At 40.2% G+C, this 26,114-nt stretch overlaps 1 long non-coding RNA gene across 1 annotated transcript in view; it reads right to left on the reverse strand.

The window, feature by feature from the left end:
• LOC106035494 (uncharacterized) overlaps nt 1-24,604 on the reverse strand; it is a 196,668-nt gene extending 172,064 nt beyond the window's left edge. Inside the window, exons 1-3 of the long non-coding RNA XR_010833937.1 lie at nt 24,438-24,604; nt 19,505-19,588; nt 19,236-19,271 (exon numbers count right to left, since the gene is read on the reverse strand). This is a non-coding gene — a long non-coding RNA (uncharacterized lncRNA). The remainder of the gene's footprint in view (nt 1-19,235; nt 19,272-19,504; nt 19,589-24,437) is intronic.
• Between the last annotated feature and the right edge of the window lie 1,510 nt (nt 24,605-26,114).

A 26,114-nucleotide genomic window follows, 5' to 3' on the forward strand; every position in this document is an offset into this window, starting at 1 on the left:
CAAACAAAAAACCACCCACACCTAAATAGATTAATGATATTTTTCCTAATCTGACCTTTTCCTACCCAGGTTCAAACACCCTCTCCCACACACAGATCACTGCCAAAACAGACAGAAAGGAATAGAAGATGCAAAGAGCTCTGAGGAGGTTTCATCTACCCTTAAAGTAGATGTTGTAGGCAAGCACTCACCTTCCTCTGCCTAAAGCCACCTCATGCCACATGCAGCACGAGGCTGCCACACTGCCCCTGCACATCTGAGAGCTCAGCCTGTCCCCAGCTGCCAACAAACCTGTCATTCAGCCAGGGGCTAATGGAAAGGGGAGATAGCACAACACTGCGTGGCTTAAGAGGGCAAGAAGTACCCAGGGAAAAAGCAGCCACAGGCATCTCACTTAATCTGTGCAGTTGGGATAGGATTTATGCACCAGCCTGATTTGCAGGTGTAAGGTTTAAGAGGAGGGAAAAAGAGGATTGCATTCATTCAGTGTTGAGCTGTGCTGAGAGATCGGACCCCTTCCAGCACCATCCCTGGAGGAGACAGGCACCGGCCTGGACGTGCCCATCTCTGCTCCAGCCCTCAGCTCCTGTGGAAATGACAGAGGGAAGCAGAGCGCTCCAGTTACCATGGCATCCCTGACAGCAGCCCTCCAAGTCTTACACTAATGATTTTGGAGTCTGATGTTTACATGCTTAGTTTAAAAGTATAATGATTTAGTAGTCGACAGGATTACACCAGAGTAAAAGACAAGCATTTTGCCCCAAGGCTTTCTTTAGAAATTAGACATATCACTTTTAAATATGCCCACTAGCATTTTAGTGTACCTCTGAGATGTTTCTGCTCTGGTTTGGTATCTCAAAAGCACAGGAAGAGGAAAATGCAGGTCTTCATCATCTACACCATAGTGGAAAGGGGGGAGGTTGGTTCCCCTAAGGCCATGGTTTGGGGCTAATGTATGGAATCGCTTTGTAATTCAGACTTCCTAATAAGACTAACAGTAAAGGCTCCTAAATCTCAGTGCCTTTTGATTAATAAAGTAGGAGCATATCCCTGGGCAGAACGAGGACAACAGCAAACATGCTTTAAATTAAAGGGAAAGCAAGCTGAGCAAGATGTGACCCAAATAGCTGAGTGGAAGGGTACAGGCAGAGTTTCTTGTCCATGCCTCAGGGAATTTGCCAGGCACTGTTTAAACACACACTGCTGCCCCAGCATGGTGCAGAGGCCCCAGAACAATGGGCCCAGACAGCGATCATGTTCCCAACTTCATGCACTTTTTGTTCAGTGCCTCCTACCCTGGCCGAGCAAGACTAACAAACAAGGACCAACCAGACATAGCTAGAATTGCACTTACCACTGATGTTGCAAAAATGTCTAATTGCCACCACTATATGGCTTCAACTTTTTTCAGAAAATAAGTTTCCCATAATTATTTCAAGCTTTTGGCCTAATTCCAGTGCAGAACTTAATGGGACTTATTCCGACAAGATATAGGATATTGTCCCAATAGAGTCTAATTTGGAAATTGGCCACGTGCAATTACCAATGAGCAGAGCTGTGCAAGATTAAAAGCACAGGCAGTATAATTTCTATCTTGTGTCCCAGGCTCCGTGGATTTGTTACTCATCCAGCCTGTCCATCTGGGGAGCAAACAGCATGTACTCTTTGATGAGAAACTCTGGCCAACCGACCAGCTGTGAAAAAAATAGATTACTCTTGTCATTTTTTTCTCCCAGGTAATTTGCTGGGAGTAAAAATATAATTTCTTTGAAGGTTTGCAGTTAAAAGAAGATCCAAGGGATGGGTCTTATTTATATTTAAAAGTTCACCACACTTTTATTTGCTAAATCTAATTTGAAGATATATCACTGATGGAACAGTGCCCTGTCCTTTGGGACACAGGAAAAGTGAATTTCTGTTATTCAAAGTACTGTCAAAAATGCAACGGCTGTTAAAGGAAAAAGTTCCTTCTAAATGCACTTCTATACTCCATAAGAGAAAGTAGACATTATTAAAAAGGTATTAAGAGAATGACTTAAAAAAAAAAATGTTCCTGCTGTACCCAGGAACCTGAATGGATATATCTTTTCTTATACAATAGGATTTTGTGCAAAGTTCCATGGATCTTTTGAAATTTTAAGTTCAGAACAGGTCAGTGACCTAGAATTGCTCTTAAAATGCTGATTGCCAGTAATAGACTAAATGGCATTATAATAACAGCAATGATATTTTTTGGCTTATATTCAGCTGTAGGTGCAGGTCTGTCAGTAGCTCAGACATCATACTCGCTAGTGGTTACTGCTTGAGCTAAAAAAAGTTTTGCTGTAGCTTCTCAGAATTTCTCTAGAATAAATCACAAGAGGCTGCCAGAAAATCCATCTTTCCTGTGATAGACAGCAAGAATCCAAGCAGGTCCAGAGAGTATACAGTGGGTTTTAGAGGTATACAAGAGATTTCTGCTCTGTGCTTTTTAGACCCTGTTTAGACCCTGTATGTGATGAAACTAGATATGCACGTAGACTGTTGGCCTTAAAGAATTCTTTAACGCTTTGTCCCAGCCACCAAATGGGTTTAGTAAGTTATTGGTGACTAGCAGATCAGCAGGACTTACCACTCAACAACTGGTCAGTAGAGTCTAGAAAAGCTGCTACGTACAGATTTAGGTCTAACAGTGCAAGAATCACCCTTTCTGGGTCGCTGGCTCTGTGCATGTATATCATGTCGTACTCCAGTCACTGCTCTCAAGTCTGTACGACCCCAAGCTACATCATGAGAAGTAAAATGCTTTTATATCAGCCTGCCATTCCCAGCCACCTGCTACAGTACTAACATTTAAAAATAAAATCTATTACCTTTAATTATACCTAAAGGAATATAAAAATTGCAGAAAAATACTCTGAAATAGAGAAAACACCGTTCTCCCTTATCATTCCTCTACTAATTCTGCTCCACATGGTACCAATACCCTCCCTTTCCATGTGTACTGCACTTTCAATACTATGTAATGGAGAAAGATGGATCTCAGTAATTACGAAGAGAGAGAAGCCACAACAGGAGGACCAGCGCTTGCTGTGTGTAATGCAGCAATCACTAACCTGACCTGACTGGCAGAGGTCATGCAGAAGGTATGACTTCTGATGCCTCTGACTTAAAGCACCAAACTCCACCAGATAACTGATAGTTAGTCAGAACAGCATCTTCAATGTTAAAAGGAGAGAGAAGAACAGATGTGTTCCCCCCGATTGAGAAGAATCTCTGATAACAGCTGAGCTGTCAAAAGGAGATGATGGCAGGGAACCTGCATTACAAGCTACTGTATAGACTACTTATTCCTATGATGTCAAAGATGGAATATCTCAGGGGACAGCACTTATCCAGCATATGCTATGCTAAAACATTGAGATGTGTGCTTTAGCAGAGATGACCTCAGAGTTTAAACAACTGCTTCTCATTCTCATACTCAAAAATTAAGTTTGATCTAAGGAAATACAGAGAAAAAAGCCAAAAGGTATTCCTTACCTTGCCTTTCACATTTGTATATTTCAATTTATCATGAAGAAATATAATTCCTGTTGGCTTATGATTAGACTTCAGTCCGATAGACCAGTTGACTTTGTAAGACTCTCAGTCTCAGATTAAAGTAAACCTTCCATACAGATACCAACGGAAAACACCTACCCATGATTTAGCAGAAATTAGCAGTAAAAATCCTACCATCTTAAGCTACTTTTTACCCCCAGTTACCACATTTTTCTGATTGTGCATGCATGTATAAAGGCAGCATGGATGCACGCCAAATACGCAGTAGTCAAGTTTAGAATTCAGCCTTTCTTTACCATAACTAGTCTTCTCTCAGTGCCTACAGGAAAAGAGGATTTCTACAAAATAGAGAACAAACCCTAAGGCTTCTTGCTTTATTTGTCTCAAACACGTCGGTCAGTTATAAACTCCCACACGTTAGCCACACTAAGTCGTGTTTATCTCCTATGTGATCTTAGATATGCTGGACTATTCCCAACATGGAAGTAGATTCTCAGGTAAATCATGTACATCAGCATATAGATGACTTCAGACCAGCTAAGCTGATATTTATATACATTAATTCAAGTAGAAACTATTTGCTGTTTCTACACAGGGCTAGTTTCTGAAAGTTTCTGACACATTGGGTACAGTAAACACCACCTCTGCTTTGAACTGCACCTATACAAACCATCCTCAGACAGGTCTTAAGCTGGATTAAATCCAAAAGTTCCTACAGATGAAGGGTTGATCTCAGCCTTAGAAACTTTGGTGGTACAATTATTTTTTTTTTCAGAAAAGGATATCTTGAAGTCAATATGATCAATATGCATGATTGTTTTGTTAGTTACATACAAGTAGTCACTCCAATGGAAGTCAGTCCAAATCAGAATTTATGGCAAATTAAAAAACAAGAAAACATACATCAATTAAGATGTTTGGTTTTTTTGTATCCTGAAGTGGCAGAATTCAGAAGTCTAACCATAACAGAGAAATACATACCACAGGAAATACATATATATATACACACAAAGAAACATGAAATACACATATGTATATGAAATACAGATGTATTTTCCCATCCAGTATTCCAAGGGTATTATAATCAATGATTTACTGTAAAAAGAAGACCATTGCTATTTTCCATTCATGATATAGGCAGCTGTAGTGAACATTATAAAATACTGACTCAGTACATATTTGTTTTCTTTTGACTGCACTGAAAGCTATCTACAGGTGAATATCTCCATCACAAAGAGAGCCTGTCACTGGATTAGGAGCCATCTAAGCCTGAAAAATTAGTCTTTATCAGCCCTGTGCACAGGAGTAAGTTTCACACGAGGAAGGCAACATGATTCAACTGCGCAAGACTGTGTTTTAAGTAAAACGGACAGAAGGCAACATGCCCAAAACCTACAGTGTTCTGCTGCTATATGAGATGGGAGATATTTAGCCAAATACTCTGCTGGCATATATCCATTGACTTGGAGTCAGAGCCGTCAGAGCAGTACAGAATCTGCTGACAATTAACCATATTCACATGCACAGAAATACATTGACATGAATACGTACACGCACAAGCTTATTCCTCACACAGTTCCCACATTAGTTGTCTTGTGGGTACAAAAAGATACATGCTCATATTTTATACAGTACATTTGAAGTCTGAGCTACAAAACATTCCTGCATGTAAACGTATGGGTACATTTCCTCCGAGTGGAGAGGTATGTCAGGAGAATATGATTTCACAGCCAGATCTGTAGCAACCACCCCCGAGATAACCCCAGAGGCAGCTCCATGGCCAGCTGTTCAGAGTTCACAAAGAATTCAGGCAATAAGCCAGAGCCAAGCCCAGATGCTGCTATTGGGAACTTTCCAAAGCTTTACATCTGGATCCTGCTCCTGCCAAATGCCCCATCTGCCTACGAGGTGATAAATTCCACCTCTCAGAGGACAAGTAGCAAGAGAACGCAACAGCGAAGGGGAGCACCGACAGCACCAAATCGATAAAAGACAGTTAACATTTGGTTGGAATTTAAGAAAATATTAAACTTCTTTTAATTAAGAAATTTTATCCTTCCACAGAAGGCCAAAAATACTGCTCTTCCATGTCCCCATGGCCTTCAGCTAGTGGACCACTGAGTAGGAGGACTACTTTGAGTAGCACATGGCAGGAAAGATATCTCATTGCTTTGGGGGGAGGATGTGGGGGGCAGTGTCTCACCACCAGCCCCCTTTCATCTCTTTTTCCTCTCCTCAAGATATTGAGAAAAAAATCTCAGGTAGACCTGAAGAGTGCAAGGGGATGAAAACTAAGTCCCAACACTGGAGCATCAATATTTGATGCTGCCAAGGGGCAGCAGCATCCTTAAGAAAGATTGTAGGTTTTAAGAATATAGGCTGTTCTACAGAAGAAATTAACAGTGCTAGAGCAAAAGTGTATTCATTTACGCTCATGAACAGCAGGGAAGACAAAACTGCACAAGAACAAAACGTGCATCTACTAGGCAGGGTAACATCAGATTTTTGCAACTGAGGATAGTTTCATAGCAGCCAAAGAGAAACAATTTGGTCCATGTGAAGTCACAGAGGAGATAAATCTGGAACTGTGCAGTGAGGAGAGATTAAAAAAAATACTGTGAAGAGAGTTGTATGTAATTTAAGGTTTCTATTGCACCCCTTTTTGGCACCTGCTCCTTCAAAACTGGCAGTAGCTCAAATCCCTCTGAATTTCATATCATCATCATCTCCTCTCTCACCAAATTGCAGAGAACCCAGCTTAGTGTGGGATCTTTAGTGAAGAGGGCTTGGGGGGGGGGGGGTCAGGGACACACACAGCATCATATAGCTCAAAGCCTTTGTGGTATCACTATTGTTAAGAGCAATGGTTTGTACATCACTCTAGAAAACTGCAATTGTTTTTCAATAGAGCTGAGTATTTGAGGAAAGCTTACATGGCATCCATGCTTAAAAAGGAATTAAGGGTCAAACAAGAAAACTACAGAGCTGTAATAGAGGCAAAGATCCTAAAGTCAGTGATAAAGCACAGAAGACTATTCAGACAAGCTGCACAGTGAATGGTCCAAGTGGATTTCTAAAGGGGAGGTCATGCTTAGCAAGCTTTTGTGAGCACAATAATGAGAAGCTGTCAGGACTGAAGCTGGAAATAGAATGTAGTTGACTCCATGAATGCTTTTCTATAAAGTATTATAAAACATTAGCATATAAAGATGAGTAAGTAGGGCAATGATCACACAATTCATAGGCAGGAAACCAAACTCAATACTACATCTAAGGCCTGTGATTAGTAATAGATAGGTTCAGTCTGGAAAGGAAAGGTGCAAGTGACTTGTGTCGCAATTTGGCTTTGTGCAGAACCCAATTAACAAAGAGCGCACAGCTACGTACCTGCGTAGCTGGATCTTTCATATCAAACTGCCACTTCTTGCAGGACCAGACATCCATCAAGTTACCCACAGAACCTTTAAGCTTGCAGCTGGATTCACCATACAAGGCACAGGGATGATGGCAGAAGCTCATTTTATGTCCCTTGCCCCATGTTCACCTCAAACTACCATAGAAACAGAAGTACCATGAATACAAAGGACTCCCTTGTGAAAGGAAATGTGCTGCCATAAACACATCTTGGTGTGACTGTTGCTATTGTGATATTAGGTGAAGGTTCACATTCCCAAATACACACCTGGTTATAATCCCACTGAAATTGTGGAACCTGGGACAAACCTGCTACCATCATATTAATGCCAGAAGAGATCACATTTGATAATTTAGAGACACTTTCTGCAACATTTAAGTCATTCAAATTACCTCCAGTCTACTCCCAGTACACTTCAATTTTCTCTTGCATGATAAAAGAACACAACTGCATAGGTCTTGGGACTGTATTTTGAAAGGTAGCTGCATTTACACAAACATCTGTGGCCTGAACTTTCTGTTGCCTAGATGGGGAGAAACGTTTCAGAATGGGATGCAGAGCTGCCAGCATGCTCAGCAGGAAACCACATACACCAGCCCATAAAGCAGTGCTGACAGAACTTAATGAACAGGCATGACTTAATCCTGCACCTCCTGAGGGATTAGGCACACCGTTCTGGATTGCCAGAAGCATTTATGATACCTTGGGTTTCACTACCATGAACCCGCACCACAATTTTGACATCTAAATTGCCCCTCTCGGAAGGAAACTGGTATCAGCCTCAAATCACTGTGGAGGTGGTGGTTGTAGAGAGTCTCCACTAAATACACCAGCTGAGATGATCAGAGCAATAGGAGACTTTTGTCCCAAAAATTTCCACTGCTGCAAAGCCATGGATCAGAATTTGCCACATCTTAATGACCATCTGGAATTTCTCTAATACTTTAAACTAATATTCTAATTCAGCTTTACAATGTTGTGATCTAGAGGAGCAAGACTAGAGAGAGAACTGGACTTTCAGCACAGAATTTTTGCTTTTATTGTTGCTTTTTAGAGGGAATTTATCTGTATTAAATTCCCTCAGGTCCTCTTCATTTGGGGGGACTATCACAGGAAAGTTTTGGTGCCAGATTGACCTGCTCTGTTTTCCAGTGTTGAAAGATAAAGATTTATGCACATTAGTAAAAAGTCAAAATCTCTTTCACAAGAAGGCGGCAGCAGCACAGCGTGTTGCCAAAAGAGCAGAGCTACTTTCTGCCATGGCTGGAATGCATTTCTGTGAAGGACCGAGCACCACTTTGATTTAATGGAAGAGTAGTACTGCATTTCTGTATATCAGCCAGGGTAAGATTAATGCCTTCTGATGTGAGACTACTGCACACCAGAGAGAACTGACTGACAGAAGCATTAACTAATGTTCATAACATGATGGTTTTACAATCAGTATCCTCATATCTTTTTAACCAAGTGCTTCTACAAAGCAGTAGGCAAGAACACATGTCACTTCAATAAGCCTCTAAAACCTAACCTCAAAATCTAGCTGTTTGTGCACAAATATACATGTTTATGTATACACATTTATTCTCTGCATGTACTATCTTCTAAGAGGACTGCTTGTAATTACTGGTACAGAAATGCACAAAGTGAGAAGAATTATCACTTTTTTTTTTAAACAGAAAATACAACATTATGGATTTAGGCGTTTTCCAAAGTTTATAGAGATTTGTGACACTGAAGGTACTCCTCCAAGGACCCTATGGAGTATTTATGTCATTTTCTAACAGGGCACATTTTTAAGTTGGTACAAAAGCCTAGGTCACTGCCAACCAGTAGTCATGTTGATTTACAACATACTCCAATTTGTAAGCCATATTTGAAGCCCAAATTCCAGCTTTGTCTTTTACTACAAAACTGAAATTGAGTCATTTTCAGGTTAAAGATAGAAGAAAACAATATGCTTGTAGACTCAGTTCTAAGCAAAAGGAGAGTGAAGAACTACCAAATCAGCATTCTGAAGCATGTGTTGAACTCTGCTGATCTTGAGCCTTCTCATTTATCCATTGATGGTCTGCAAAATTTAAGCATGTGCCCAGCTTCAGCAAGACTAAAATCAAAACTATTTCTACTTTCCCTCATCAACAATGCAGATTAATTCATTAAGAACTAAGCAAAGACCATCAATCTAGTTTCTAAGTAATCAATAACCAAGTCCTACAGGTTAAGATTGACCCAATCTCTATTCTCAGTGGAAAACAATTAGTGGGTCGAGTGCTATTAGAGTATATTGGACCAGTTCTAATAGAGATGTAATGAATAGAATTAAAATGGTTTAATTAACACCTGCATATTAAAAGACATACAGAATAGGCCTGTCCAGAAATCCACAAGAATTGTGATCCCAGTTTGAATCTTCTCTTCAAGCTGCTTTTCAGGAAAAAAAAAAAGATAAAAAATAAAAATCCAGTCTCTTGACTCTAGTCTCTGTCCCACTATTTTGCTCTGCAGCTCCCCCTGCTCAGGGCAGCTTTGGAGGCTTTGCAGAGACATCACCACAAGGAAGTACCCCTCTGCTGTGCCCTCTCATTTCCAAGAGGGCAGTTAAATGAAGCAGAGGTGAAGTTATAGAGAAACAGCCAGTCAGATCAGTCTTGCATGACAGCATGCAACCTTGATACAGTTTGGTCTACTATGCAGGCTTTGTGGGGTGTAGTCAATGTTTGAAGAAATATCTTTTTTCCTCTTTGTTTTTTTAATCCTTTCCCCTCTCTATCAATTCATTTAAATAAACAGCAACAGTAGATAATCAATAAATTCAGTTGTAATTCTATTTTGTACCCAACGTTTTAGCAACCTGAACCCTGGAGGAGCTGCAAGCCCCAATACAAGCAATGCAAAGTTTTTCTCTCCCCTTTTTCTAACAGAAGCAGGTAAGTATGAAGTAAGAATAAAAGATCTCAAGCCATCAAGCCCACATCTCCGCTCAGCTGATACTGGTCTTGGTTTTTTTTAAGGTGTCATCTCCCCATCTTTGTTCATGTTTTTGTAGGTATGTTCTCTGCATTTTAGGCAGGTGATTCTGTTTTGGAGTTAATTTCTCATTTACATCCAGTTGTCCTCTTTGTTTGAGCATTAATAATAAAAAGAGGTTTAAAAGAAGATTCATTAGGCAGCAATGCATTCATTCTTTTTAAACTGAAAACACTGACACAGCTCGAGTAGTTACCTCATATCTCCAGGTTCCAGCAGACTACATGGCAGGACTGATAACCAGCCTGCAAGTCATTTCTGTGCCTGTGAACATGTTAAATATGGGGTGTTTTTCTCTTCAGTGCAAAAGAATCCTGTTTTTCCTTAAGACTTTGCTGCTGTTGCTTTTATGTTTCACTAAGGGTGGGGAGACAAAATTAACAGATTTCTGTTCACCTTTTTCTCCACAGCCACAGTTCAGAAGTGGCACTGGAGCAGATAATGTGTTTGACCTTGTGGGAGTGGTGGGGGCCTGAGGGCACCATGCTCTCGTGCTCTCTCCCTTTCTTTGGGACCCTGCAAGTGATGGACAGAGGATTACGAAAAGATGAAAAGATTCCTTTTAAGCTGCTGTTGAAATTAACTGATCAGACTCTGTCATCTGTGGGGTCCTGCTCTTCCTTTTCTCGCATTCTCCCTGCTGTGGGAATGAAAAGAGAACAAAAAGAGAACAAAAGTGCCACTCAATTCAACTAAAAGGAGTTCTCTGAAATGGCAAGCTGTTAATGTACATACTAAAGATCATCTCCCATTGTGCTTGTCAACGAGTTTGCCAATCATTTAAGCTAACATTATCTTTCTGCTTTACCTTAAGTCTGTGAGTTGCCATGACAAAACTGAGAAAAAAAATCTTCAGCACTTCTTCATCTAGAGGAAGATAATTGATGACACATTAAACCTGGGTCTTTAAAGGCTAAGTACCAATCCCTGTCCAGCTCAAGTCAGCAAGGTACGGCTACTTGGGAAAAGAGCTCTGCAGAATTCAAACAAAAATCCAGCTGCAAAAGAACAGTTAAGGAAGTCCTCAGAAGCATGTATCAGGGATACTCTGATCAGCAAGCAATACTTGCAATACTACTGCAGTACATGAATCAAAAGACACTAAATAACTCATTTGGACAGGTAGGGAAGGAAAAAAAAATCCACAACACAGAACTTATGATGCATCCAGTGCATAAAGAGGTCATACAAGAGGGACAGAGTAGTTCTGTGGTATGAGAAGGAAAAGGAGAAACACTTCAAAACAAGACTGTCAATATTCTTTGTGGGGGCTCTCATCTTTAGGCGAAACTCCTGAAATAATGGATTCCGGTACTTGTATTAGGCATGCACGCAAGACTCAACACATCACCACACATACTAGTTAGATGTTGGCATTGAAAGTCTTTTGGTTGAGTCAGTATTGACTCAGGGAGATGATTATGATAGAAAAGAAGATTCAGGGTGGAAAATAAGTGTGGTTTTCTGCAGGAAGGGGTGCATGGCTGGGGATAAACAAGAAAACAAACAGCTGATGAGTGAGGTATATCTGTGGAAAAGAGATTCATTGCTACAATTGTTTTTTTCATCTCAAGATAACAATTAGAAATTCATGCTTCCCATGCGAAGGTGCAACCCAGCATAAATTTCATGAGGACTATGCTCAGATCAATATTCATTTAGATTGTAAAAAGATGTCATGGCTTAGAAGGCTCTAAAATTATAACTGCTGTCAATAAGGGAATGCTCATTTGCAGACTCTCATAGATTACGTTACCTGATAACAAATATGTTTGTAAGAGCAATCTAGAATATCTGGGAACTTCTGCTATCTTTATATTAAATTTGGCTTATGTGCAGCAACACTTGAGTGTGTGAACTCAGGTGCACACACATTGGATATGCAAGGGACTTTCAAGCTGAAGGAGTTTTAGGACACTGAAAATTTTTTTTTTTCTTCTTCATACGTACATACACTACACTACCAGGACATACACAGGCACCATAGCCTTGAAAATGCTGGGACACTCTTGTAAGTAAGGCAGAAATTTTCTAGTCAGAGTTACTGGCTCTTTAGAGGAAGCTCTTTACTTTTAATTATCTCTTCTTCCTTTCATCAAGATCGTTAATTGGATGTGTATTTGCAGTGCTATCTGGGACAGGTGTCGTCACATATCTTTGCCCAACTCATTTGATTAATTGCCTTTAAAGCATGCCTCTGGCTAGGGGGCACGTCACCTTTTAGTGCAATCCCTGCCAGTCAGCAGTAATTTATTTGTCGTGTGTACATACGCAGCCCTAGCTAAGAAAAGCGCGGTAACATGGATCCTTGCTGAGCTCATTCAATTAATTGCTTCAGTGGCAAGCCCCTGGCCAGGACAAATTTGGGTAACTGCGGAGTTAAATGACCCAAGCAAACATTTTTCACATACATACCAAATCCATTTACTGGATTTACCACTCGCCCATTTTCTGTCACCATATACCCCAGTCCTTGCCACTCATTTGAAGGTTAAATGTCACATGTACAATCTTGGCTCCAGCTGCTGATCTCTGAGACACTGCCTGCCCTTTGCCCCACATTCTGAGGCTAAAATATGCTAGATGAAATACATTTGAATATAAGTTGAGCAGTAAACTCAAATCTGATTATATTTCATTAAGTGGAAAATGCCAGCGTTAAGAAGCTAGATGCCGTAAGACTTACACTATGTTGAATTTGTGTTTTGTGGTATTTACCTGAATCCGTTGTTGTTTCATAGTGCTCAGCAAGCTGCACATTACACCGACTATACGATGACAAAGAAATTATACTTGCACACCTGAAAGATTATGTGAAAGTCAGGATGGACAGCGAGAGAGTTGAAGAAGTCCCCAGCTCAATAAGCTGCAGATGTCATTCAGGCCAAGAGAAGCATTAGGTCGGAGTTGCAAGCGTACATCTCTACTGATTGTGATAAAAAGCTTGAAACCATAGCTACAGATGTGACTGATGCCTATGGAATAAGAACCAGGCACACATATGAGGACAAGTATAGTACATGCTGCTGCAAGCTCACAGACAGAATATCGCATGGGATCCCTTCAGCAAAGCCCATTCCTCACAAACTCAATGGGAGATCTACAGTTGTCCTTAACTGCAACAGGACTCCGCCTTAGTCTATTGCTCTTAACTGATTTTACAAAGTCAGAATTGCAACTAGTACACATTACTTTAATTTTCTCCATAATGATGATTAATCACTAAGCTCACCCTCCTTCAGAAGTTACCAAGTAATGAAAAAACATCATGCAAGCAGGATTATAAATGTGTCTGATAAACAATTCAGCCTGACTGCCAGTGATTATGAGTTTGTGACACATTATTTCACTTCAATCTCTACATTACAGTCAGTCAAGATCATCCTAAGTATTAGTGCAAGTAATTTATGGGGCAGGAAGTAACAACATCTCAGAAAAGAGACAATATTGGGAAAGTCCTGCTGGTCAGGCTGCGGTGGCTTGGTGATGTAACACACAGAGGGAGCTGCTGTGTATGAGTCCTTTCTGTGACAGCTCCTGGCATTCCACATCTCATCAGTCACAGGAGCAGGCCTGTCATCCTCAGTCTGACTCCGATAGAAGCTACACGGTGACCAGGTATCCTCCAGGTTCACAAAACTGCACAAAAACTCAAGTATATCCTGATTATTCTTTGGTTAAGTCACCCACACAGTCACGCGTGCACAGCAGATTTATACACCAGTTTAGAAACTGCTGTTCATTCTGGATGCAGGACCACGCTCAGACTAACTACTGCAGTGTAGCTGTATGCATTGGGAATGATACTGTGATTTCTCTGGATATCAGCCACATTTATGGAGCCTTATTTATTGATCTACCAAAGGTTTCTGATACAGTTGACCGCACATTTTTGTTACAGCAATTTAAGCGTGACACAGATTTTACTGTAGCTTGGTTTAGCAGCAATATAATTGGTCACTGGGTATTATGGGGAAGCTGGCATTGCAACAGCACTGCTGTATCTGTGCTGCAAAGAAGGATGTCCTATCCCCCCCCCCCCACACACACACTGTTGGACTAGTACCTTTTGCAAGTATAGCATATTCACTGGCCACAACTCACATGATTCCCCTGAGAAGTCTGTGATAAACACTGCCACTTGTGTTCTGCAATGGAGAATGTCCACAGATGGTAGCCTGGGCAAACGATGGGCGACAGCAGTTTTAAATACCCTCTCTGCTCTTCTGATTCTGAACAACCTCAGGACGCAGGTCTCCAGCATAATCTTTCAGACTTTCCCTGAACATGGCAACATTGTCCAGTAGTTAGAGTTGTTATGTCTCTAACCCTCACCCTGGCAGGTATCTAAGGACAGGGCTAGCACAGGAATGAACAGAATCCCTCTACAACTTGAGTAAGTCATCTTATTCTGAAGGACACCAGTCTACATCAACATGCATGTTTTAAAAGTACACATACAAGCAGAAGAGGTAGTCTTTTAGATTAAGATAAAGCACCCTCGTCACACCTTTCAGCCTATGATGCCACTATCTTAATTAGTATGCATAACAGATTAAACCTGAAGCTCTGCAATATCATGGGATCTCTAAACTGGGTAGTTGACTCAGTTTTTCCAGCAGAATATAAAGTTGGATTTTGAAAGCTGTACAGCAATTGGCTATAGCTGAAACACAATGGCTCAGATCACTTCCCTCAAAATTCCTTAGCAGAAATGACGAATTGTCCAAAAAGCCCCTTGCTGGAGGGAAGAAGATAGAAAGCATTCCTCCACAAAGCCAAGAGGAAAAAGAGGTGACCTCTTTCATCCCAAAAGATCCTGGAATCTGTAGCACCATTCCTTATTGCAATTTCAGATATGGAAATTTGTAGGAGTTACAATGCTAGTACACATGACCAGATAATTTTAGTATTTTTCCCCTCATTAAAACTGTTGCTTAAATGATTCTGTACCCTCAAAGAAAGTCACTGTGTTTTCCATTCTTTTGTGTCTATTCCATTTCACTCGGGATGATATGTTCATACGTTATGTAAACAGTGAAGCTGACCTCCCTTTTACACATTTTGGTTAAAGATACTGGAATGCATTCCCTACACATTTACACACACAAAAAAAAAAGCCTATGTCCTATTCCAAATTATATGTACTTACTAAAACAGGATCTGAAAATGGATAGAACTTGAGATCACACATTTATATTAAAATTAATGTTCTCAAGATTAGTCAGAATATTTTTTTTTAAAGTAAATCATTCATTTACTTGGATCCTTGCTTCACATTAGAGAAGATGATTGTACAGAGATTTTAAATCAATTTTTGAGTCTTTTTCTACTGAGGATTAAGCTTGATGATTAAAGGGACTTTACGTTAATTTCAATAAAATTTTGCTTCCCTTTTCACTTTCTATTTTATCAATTTAGTATGAGAATTTTGCACAGTCTGAGAGCTCAGCTCTTGAGGACTAAGATGACAATTTCTTGGTAGACTGTGTTTTCTCCCTTCTACACCGACTATGATAGAGGACTTTAGCACTGGTCTCTCTCCCCTTTGACACTAACCTGCTGGAAGATTCCTAATGTCCTCCTCCCACCCCACTGTTCTCACTAAATATATTTTGACAAAAGATCAAAAAGGTGAATGACCAGCACATCCCCATGGCTACTGTGGGTTACCCTCATTGCTGCTAAAGAGAACAAATACAAATCACAATCTGAGAGCAAAAGCCAAGAATAACTCACAGGCAGCACCGCTGGTGCCTTTAGAAAGCTTTTCACACAATAATGAAAATCCTAGACACCGCTAGACAACATAAGAGAACAACAAACCAACTGTAAATCTCAGTCTCAAGCTACAGTGACTGGTTATCAGAGTCTGCATTATGATAGCCCTGGAAGCCCCAACCTTAAAAATCACAGAAGAAAGGGCAGGAAAAGACTCCAGGGTCATCAAGCCTGTTTCCTACCCCAAGGCAACAACAACAGGCCTAGCACTGCTAAGCGGTTGTCTTAGCTGGTCAATAACTCTGCACTTTGTACAGGCATAAAGAACAAGTCCCTGCACCAGAACAGTTCATAACTGAGAACAAGACCAGAAGGCAGGCAGAATTCATTCTTCCTGCATTACTAATAGGCAACACAGGGCCCTATCCAAAGTTTTTGCTCAAGAATTTGGAGACAACAGAAAAAGAAAAGCTATCTTTCTTCCAGTCAGATGATAACCCAAAACACAGCCCTATACAACACACCATGCACTCTATGTGTATTCAACAGCCTCCAGCTTCAGTGATGTTCCTGCAAGAGGCTGGCTGGGATCTGGACTTAATTCATAAGGCACTGCATCTCCAAGTGCTTTACTGAATTTAGTGTAGTTTTAAATGCACAGCAGAGACTGATGAAGCAACATGTAAGCAGACCTTGGAAGTCCCAGGGCAAGACTAGGTAATAAAAGTGGTCCAGAGAACGAAAGCAACAAACAAAGTTCTTCACCCAGCCAGGAGAGGAGAACCGGGAGTAGAGAGATGGGCATCAGCACAGAAGAGTAAAGCAGTTTGGCATTTTACACAGACAGATGAGTTAACAGCCTTTAAAAACCAAGAGCCTCCTTTTCTTCCTAACTGTAACATTGATCAGCTCAGTGATAAAGGGAAGCCCTCTCCAGCCAGTGCCCTTGCTTTCCCCACTCCCTGCTGGTTTCATTGGGAACTCTTCCATAAAGGAACAGTCTCCTACTACATAATTCTCCAATACTCTATCCCAGGGGGTTCATGAGCCCAGCTGGGTCCTCTGTTCCCTATTCTCATGCAATCACTCACAACAAAAATCAAGAGGAGCAGTGATTACTTTTAAGAGAATGGAGGATTTTTGCATTTATTTTCTTGGCAATTTGCTTAAAGATTAGATTTTGCTAATTATAAAAGAAGTATCCACAAACACCCAAAATTTCACTTTCCTTTCCTAAAAAAAAAATCCTTTCAATGAAAACAGATGGATTTGCCATCAGCCTTTTTCACTGGAATTTCCATTTTCACCAAGTACACCTAAGAAGTGTTTAACATTTTATCCAGTTCTAAACACAATACCAACTTTAAAGACAAAATAATGAAGGCCAAGCCAGAGGCCAAATAGCTCAGCACATGGTGAGGGCTGAAAACACACTCCAAGCCTCATGATCCCCACCACAGCATCTTGCTCCTTAGGTACCTCATCCCACTTTGCCCAGTACCTGCATTGAGAAAAGGTACATAAAAATAACAATGAACAGAATGTAGGAGATGTCAGTTAACACCTCAGAGCTGTTGCAAGTCTCTCCCTCATTCTTTTTTATAATGAATTTATGAAGAAAAAAAAAATGAGAGGCCCACCTTACTGTAGAACATGGAATTTTTCCCCTTAGGAAAATGGGTAGATTTAAAACCCAACACCTAGTGAATTAGCAGGGCCAGAAGCAGGAGCTACTCAGTGACAAAAATGGAAGAATTTCAACTTTTAATTCTGAGAAACATAACATTTTCATCTTCCTTAAACATCCCAAGAAAAGTATGCCTAAAAAAGAGAGATTTTAAGTCATTTTTTAAAGGGCTTTACGATCCTGCTGAGCCCTGTGCCTTTGGACTCATGCCAGCACAACTGAAGGATTACTCTGGATTCCAGCCGTTCATTCTTCATCATGCATATTTCAAATTCAGAAAATATACATATTCAGAACAGAACAAGAGGACCATCCCTTCTCTCTCTTGCAGAATACCCTGGTCTGTCTCACTGTCTGAGGGAACTACCAACCACACAGCAGTACAATGCCATATGCATCAACATACCCTAATACAATTTGTCTCCTCACAATAAAATCTAGAGGATCACATGCTAATCTACTGCTCAGTACTATTCTCCAGTTCTCACATAGGTTATTTTGTAATGGGAAAAAAAGTGGCATAGAGGCTGCATTGTCCTATTTTTTTTAGGTAAGGATCCCTGTATTTCTTTCAGCAGTTTGATTATCATGGTTACTGTTCAGTGTGTACTCCTAGGCTTTTTCTGGTAGAAGCATAGGTGAAAAGGCTTGTCTGAGGAATCCACCAAAATCAATCCGGATCAAAAAAAATATTCTCACATACTAACATGCCTATTAAATGCACAGAAGCTTGTGGCTTCATAGCAGTTTTGAATGCAGAGATGCTACAAACTCTTTTTTTCTAATAAAGATCAAAAATCCTTTGTGTTCATCTAGGGTTTTGAGCTGAGCCCAAGCTGAAGCCAATGGTATCTTTTTCATAGTACAGGGTTCTTAAGATGCCTCTGAAGCTTTTATCAGATATTTCAGCACACAGTTATTGAGCACAGGTGCCAAAATACAAGAGTACTTCCATCTCTGTCTGCACTCCTCGATGGAAGAAAACAGGTTCTCTGTTCTGTGCCACTGCTGCCATCCAGAGCCGGTACGAATGGATGTTTTTTGAAAGTCTGACTCCAGCAGTAGGATATCTGCTAGAATTTCATGCTGTAGCATTGCTAGATTTTATTTGCTGCATTTGAAATGCCATCCTTTTTCCCTTCAAACAAATTGACCATTAGAGAACATCCTCTGTGAAAACAGCTCAGAGAATGCTGGCACTTTGAATGTTATGCTGCAGGATGGGAAATTTGTATCTTTTGATGGAACAAAGTCACTGGCTTTACTTTGCTGTCGCTTTTTGTTAAGCATGTGTCCAGCTTCATTTACATGCCTGTCAACATCCCTTTTCCCTTGCTCGGGAACACTGAGGCCGATACCACAGAGCTCACACTGTAAATGGAAACAAGAATGCATCTCTGTATATTTATACACTCGCAGCCCTAATGTCATTGGCAGGGGGCAACCAGAAGGAAAACACCCATGCATTTTAACTATGACAGGCACTTAAAACCAGCTTTTCTGAATGTGGTGCCAGAAATATGCAGATTTAGCTTCCTAAATAACCAAAGCAGTCTTTGCATGCACCAAGAGCTTCTTTTTGTTGTTTAGAAGGATAAAAAGAGGAAAAGATGAATGCATTCAGCAGTAAAATGAAGGATCTATTATTACATGAGTACTATCCACGTCATTTTGTTCTCTTCTATTTTCCTAATAAAGACAGCTTCACAGCAATCCCTCCTTGGTGTAAAACTTCCTGTCAACTAATTTCAGAATGGCAAAGTCAGAGTTTTACAGGTTGGATTTAGTTCCCAAAGAAATCAGAGATGTACATATGACCAGAGCAGACCAGACCTAGGCTCTCACCTTTATAAAATGGCACGGGTACCAGAGGATGGTTACCTGAAGTGGGAAAGAAAAGAAAAAAAAAATCCTTTCAGAGTAACACTGCACCAGGTAGAAAATAGGTAAGGCAAGGACATGGAAAGGATTTAAAAACAACTAAAAAATATCTTTTCATATATGGTATGATGCAGAAAACACTTCTAGAACGTGCAAGGGATGCAGGACTGCATATACCAGCCTTACCCCTGTGGTGTTACTGAGGTTACCCAAACCACGAGCTGTTGCCTCACCAGTATCTGCCATACACAGGGTGGTCCTTCGGAGTCAGAGCCCAGTTCAACTCCAAATACTCTCAGTAGCACTGTCCTGCAATACTGTTGTGTTAAAATAAACAAGACCATTTAAAGCTAGAAATAAATATAAATAAGACAGGCTGAATTCAGCCCATAATGGCTTCGAAAATACAGTTAGTATTTTTAGACAGCGTGGGGGCTGTTGTATCAAACTGCTGAATGCAGTAAAGGCATTCATTCACTTCCACAAAATGCCTGCCTCATGACAGCCTGTCTCAGTCATTTTAGACTTATTTGACAGTATTCTTGATAGAATCAAATTTTTCTAAATTCAGAAATTCAGCAGGGAATCTCGCGTTGTTTGCAACTTTAGAACATTGCCACTTTCTAGACAAGTTACTTACTACTAGAAGCACAATTCCAATTTTTTTTTTGTACACCTCACTGTTAATAATAGTGGAAAATGCATCAAGCTTATTTAACAGAAATAATTTTTCATATGCTTTCTAAGGACTGTATTTTGCATTTGAGTGATGATAAATTTAACCAAATCAATCTTATGCTCTGAAGGGGAGTATTTAGTTCAGTATTTTAAACTATGTTGTAGCATTCCCTATATGGGAAATAGCCAGGGCATATCTCTGCACTTGAATCAAGACCAACTCCATTTCATTCAGATGCGTATTACCTTTGAGAAGAAAGGTGTTAGGATGGGATTCAGCAGGTGGCACTGTTACACATAATTTAACAATGGTTTTTTGTTTGTTTTTAAACAAGATAGGTGCACTTTTTGATTTGCATGTGAACTATGCCTTTGTCAGTTTTTCCAGTGAAGTTCCTTTCTGGAGAACAGGAAAGAGAGAAGGACAGCTCTTCCAAACTGCACGGAGGTCCTCTCTCTGCTTTAATCTGTCTCACAGGAGTCAGCAGTTGAAGCAGAGGTTGAGGTTTGCATCGGAAACACGGGCAAACATGACACATCCAACTTTAAGACCATTTCTGCTTCAGGAACAAGGTGTATGTTTAAATAAAGCTCAAATCTCTTTTAAGACAGCCATTACCTGTATTACTCAGCTTTCAGCAGGGCATCGACTTCCAAAACTGTCTGAGAGAGAATGCCTTCAAATTAACATGTTCGCAGAATTCAGTAGCAGTTAAAAAAAATAAAATGTTGAGGACCTACCTAACCCTTATGTTGACATTATGTTTCTTATGTTGACATGACTTTATTGTACTGAAATTAGCATGTTTCTCTATGTGAGCACCAGCAGGTCTGTTGGGGTAAACAACATAAGAAATTTGGGGCTACTACTTGGACTCTAGCCTTTTCTCTTGCCCTTGTATTTTTTCTGGGTCAACTGCATTCCCGTCCCAATAGATATGAGAATGGATTTCCTTTCAGTATTGGTGCTTCTTGGCTTGGCACCCTCTATCATAACCATCACACCACCAGATCCCCCAGGAGGAGACGCACTGATCTGCATGCAGTTCTGACCAACAAAGAGTAAGGGATTAGGAGAAGCCTTATAACCACAAGGAAAATGAGACATCTACTGCTTTGGCATATCCATCGGTCTCTAGTTTACTCTTTAAGGTTGCCATGAGCCTCCCAGCAACATGCACAGCAGCATATGAATTAGTCTTGAGGATGGAAAGCTGGTCTCTATGTTCCAGCTTTGTTTTCCTAGATTTCTCTCATTCATCCACTCCCACTATCAGTTGTGATAGAATTAGTTACTGAGCTTCTTCCACTCCACCTTCCACTTGTATGCTCTATTCCCAGCATATCTGGATCCGCTACTGACTGCCCAACAAATCTTCCCAGTAATTTTTAAAACATCACCTCAATTATAAAGAACTGTTTCTTTATCACTGTTACAATTACTGCCAGGAATAAGATTTTGAATCTATGCACAACCAATAATGGTAGATAATGCTTCTGAATGAGATCCAGGATTTTTTTTTCTATCTACTTGCATAAAATTCACCAAACGTGACACACAGTAGTTCCCCCACGCCCAGCCCCACAAGGTGTTCAAACGGAATTGTTCCAGCATCAAAATCTTTGAACTCCTATCTAGGAGGTTGAGCTGAGCAAATAACAGGCAATGCTGCCTAAGCTTTTGAGGGAAAGGCAAGGATGTGGAAGCATCCGGAAAGATTTATGAGAGAGAACAGTCTTGTCTATTTTGAGACAAACCTATGCTAAGATTAAAATAGATGATTACTGAAATTTAAAACAGATGTTTGAACCAGGGAACCACAGATGGGAAGAGTCAGGTGACATCTTTCTACGAAGGCTAATGAAAATCAGGAGGTATAAAAGGAAGATTGCTATCTGTTGCAGACACTGAAGTACGGGGTCTCCGCGACAGGTATCCTGTGAGAAGAATTTGGGAAAGTTTAAAAAGGAATGAGATTGTTCAATTTTGTTTGGTGTGTATATTAATTTTCATGAAAGAATAAATGGAACTGAGAGGAAAACAGGCCTCTGCATATGAGCTTGAGAGACAGGTCTGCAACCTATATTGGGGACAATTTAGATATAATTTGTTCCTGGATACTAGACAAGGAGACTGCACTTCCAAAGATATGCCTATTGCTGTGAGTTAGCACTTGCCTTTTGAGCTCATGTTCATTCGTAAAGTGAAGCCTTTGGCACCAAGACTAGCACCAATGTTATACATAAGCTGCTTATTTGGGAATGAATTCTCCATCACCAAGATTCCCGTGACCTTCACGGGACATGGCTGATTTCCATGCCTGTGAGTTACTCTGATAGGGAACTAATATATGCAATTTGAAGGCAGTATGTAAGCAAAGGATGCCAGCAGAGACAACTCAGAGACCAGTATCAGATGGGCTCAAAGAGACTTTTAGTATTGTAGGACATGCTGGACTATTCTCTCAGTAAAACAATACCATCTGCCTTCCCCCTTTAAAAATTAAAATTCAAATGAAAGCATAATTCTGACTGTTTCAGCCTTTATCAAACTCAACTGTTCAGCACAGCATTAAATAGTATGAAATAAGGACTCTTGGAGGACTGTGCATACTGCATGAAAGCATTCATTAAGTCTAAGTTATGGTTACTTCTGCTGTCAAGTCAACAATGCACAATCAGTGGTGGCTAAAATTTTAGCCTGATGTGTTAGACTAACAAATAGCTTTCAAGCCTGTATAAATCCTGTTTCCTGCTAATGAGGACAAATTATATGTCACCATGGGATTAATTTCTTTCTCTGCACTAAACAAAAAAAAAAGAAGAAGAAACTTCTTGCAGATACAACTTTGTAAAACTTATCATGATTTTTGCTAGAAACAGCACTTCTGTTTACAGCTCGGTGCTCTGGTTCAGCATAAGATCACAGAGATAGGAAAAGGGAATGACTAGAAATTTTGGATTGAAACACATCCAGATTTTCAAAAGGAAGAATAAAAAATTCATGCTTATGCATGATCCTGCAAATGCTCCATGTTGTCACAAAGATATGGATTCACATGAAGATGAAGCGTCTCTGAAGCTCAGGGTGCATTGAATCTAGACACAGATTTAACAACCAGGATCATCACTAGTTAGGAGAGTCATCTTACAGTAGCACAGACTATCAGCTTGAGCTATTAGGTTTTATTGAATACTCCTCCTAAAGTTCATAGGCTGCTCTTTGCTGGCTTGACAAATGCCAACTCAGTCATTCAAATCAGCACTGCAAAACAACGTCCCTGTCTTATTTCTCTTACTGCACCATCACCTGATCTGCTTTCTATCAGGTGCAAAACCTTGTTTCTCCCACTGGACACCCATGGTGTCTGTAATAATGCTACTGATGCCTGTCCAGTCAGCAACACTGGTTCCCATCACCTCAGAATGTATTTTTTTATTTCCACCCTCACAGTCCCATGCAGCTCAGAAATTCCCAGCAATAAGCCCACCTTCCCTTTACTGTGACGCATACAAAGCATTTAACAACGAGCAGCCCACTAACACAATCTGATGGCTGTCTGTCACACTAACCAAGGCTGTCTTGTTAATCTTGGGTGCTCCCCATCTGCCTGCACCCATTGTATTCCTACTACCTTCCATACTATTTCCTTCACATTTCAATTCCTACCACTGTAGGACTCTGGCCCAGTATGGACATACTTAGGTGTTACTATAACGTAACAACATGTCATTACATACATTACTTTGCCATTAACGTTAGTTACAAGAAGAAAAAATTCTCTGTGCTCCAGTGAAAGAGCAGACTATAGAATTAGCCATAGATACACAAAAGAATCAACTGAAACAGAACTACATGGCAAAGCTGTATTAACAGAACCTAGATGCAAATTAAAATTTAACACATATCCCACGACTGCAGTGATACAGCTTTTGATTTTTCTAATATAAGTTTATACAATCACTTTAATACCACCTATGCTATTAACATAACATATTTATATTGCACTCTGTGCCTTGCAGGCAGGATTGCTAGCAGTAAGAGCTAAATTTCCACACATTTTAAAAGTTTATCTAGAAAGTATTAGGCATACGGTATTTAGAGTAGGAATTGGCCATAACACCACTGGTCACATCACCACAAATTACACAAAGAGCATATAACTCTTCACAGAGGAGGAATTTCATGCATCAGGAACAAAATAGGAATCACACCAGCATTCTGCAACTAGCATGCTTCCTGAAGACCACTAAAACAAAAAAAAATACATGGTTTGCAGTCCAGACCATACAGTTGGATCAAGGCAAAGCAGCCCACGCTTCTGCAAAGCTGTACTCTTCTGGGGGGTCAAGAGCCTCAAAGACCAAGCTCTACATGTGAGTTGCAAGGTGCATGAGTTGACTTATGTAGAAAAAAAAGGTTGCTTTTCTGCGTACAAGATGGTAAGGCTTGTCAAGAAGAAAAATAAAATGAAATGATAGTCCTACCTTAACCTTATGTTGCACCAGAATCAATGTGAAAGCTTGCCTAAAACAACCCAACAATAACTTCAGACTTTGCCCTCTCATACAAACACCTCTTTCTAAATTGGAGAACAGCTGAAGGCTTTAAGTTGATAAATGGAGTTTAACCTCTGATCTTAAGCCCACATGCGCCTGGGAGGTGTCTTTTTAAGTACTTAAGTGGAAACATCTGTCAATCGGAGTGAATTACAGAATGTGATTGCAAAGGATTACATATTTCTAGGCAAGAGAAGTCACGAATTACTTGATAGCTTGTGTTATAGAAGATTAATTCATGTGGGTTTTTTTAGGTGAAAAGACCGAAATCTTTGGGTTACTGCAAGAGGTTACATTTCTCCCTTAAAGTGGAATTAACCAGTTTGAGTCAGCTCTAGTAAGGAAGTTGATATAGTTATCTAGAAAGGGCTCTATAAACTTTGAAATGGTTATTGTTATATTTGATAGTAAGTTCTACAGACTAAGCTGTGTAGGCTTAAATATTTTATATTAAGTCTTCTAATATTTTTAACTAGAACAGATATTTTTACCCATCTTTTTCATTTCTCTGTGAGAGCGCCTGCCAGTCATAGTTGATTCCTGATTTCCCAGTCTCACAAGGATATCATCCCCTTCTCACAAGGATAGCATCCCCTTCATTCCAACCCAAATCCCTTCTAACATTTCAGAAGACAGAAATAAAATCATTGATTCACAATTTTAGCTATAATAGTTCTGAATAATTTATAGGTAGGAAGAAATGAAGAAAGATGTACAGCATACGACGGATCATATTAGCATAGGACAGACAGATAAAATGTTTCCCAGAAGAAAGGCAGTTTAGTTGCATCTTTGTAGATTACACTCTGAAAACTAAACAAGCAATCACTTTCTGAATGTAAATATTTCTAATGAAAGAACTGTGTATCAGAGTAGCTTCTCCTATCTCATTGAATGAAGCAGATACTGATTATATTCCTTGGAAAAATGGAAGCTCCTGTTAGCTTAGGGGAAGATGCACTGAGATATGGGCCTGAGAAGCAGGAATTCAGGCCTCATCTATCCAGCTTGCTGCTCTTTCAGAGGCAGTGATGGATGGAGCATCATGGTGGAAGCCAGAAGACGTTACTGAGAGGTGAGTAGGTAACCGGAGATAGAAATAGTCCTTTGGCTTCCAGCGCAGCCATGCAGATTTAATGAGTGGGGCATTTAAAGCTTAACAGGCTCAGCAGATGAGGCATATCTCACCCATTGTCTCTAGAGTATTCCCTGACTGTATCATCAGTGGAACATCCATTGTGGCAGAAGGAAAAGTGGGTTTGAGTGTGAAAGACTGCACATACTATATACATGTGGTAAACTTCAAGGAAAAAAAGACTATGTGAAAAATATGAGTGAAATGATTGAAACAAGACAAGGAGTGCACTATCATTCATATGTTACTGTGTGCTCCTCTGCTCCATAATAGCATCAATCATGATGGTCACTGGAGCGCACATAGGGGAAACAATACCATTGGATATTAAGAAAACCGTTTCTACCATTGGGTCAGACACCTGAGAGAGAAAATAGCATCAAGAGCCACTTGACCGATTCCCTAGGAAGGATAAAAGCATTGCCTTTAAAATTTAGCCCAAAGTGACTGCTCTTCCTTTTCTGTCTTTC

Source organism: Anser cygnoides, chromosome 10 (assembly GCF_040182565.1).
Source record: "Anser cygnoides isolate HZ-2024a breed goose chromosome 10, Taihu_goose_T2T_genome, whole genome shotgun sequence".
Classification (NCBI taxonomy): domain Eukaryota; kingdom Metazoa; phylum Chordata; class Aves; order Anseriformes; family Anatidae; genus Anser; species Anser cygnoides.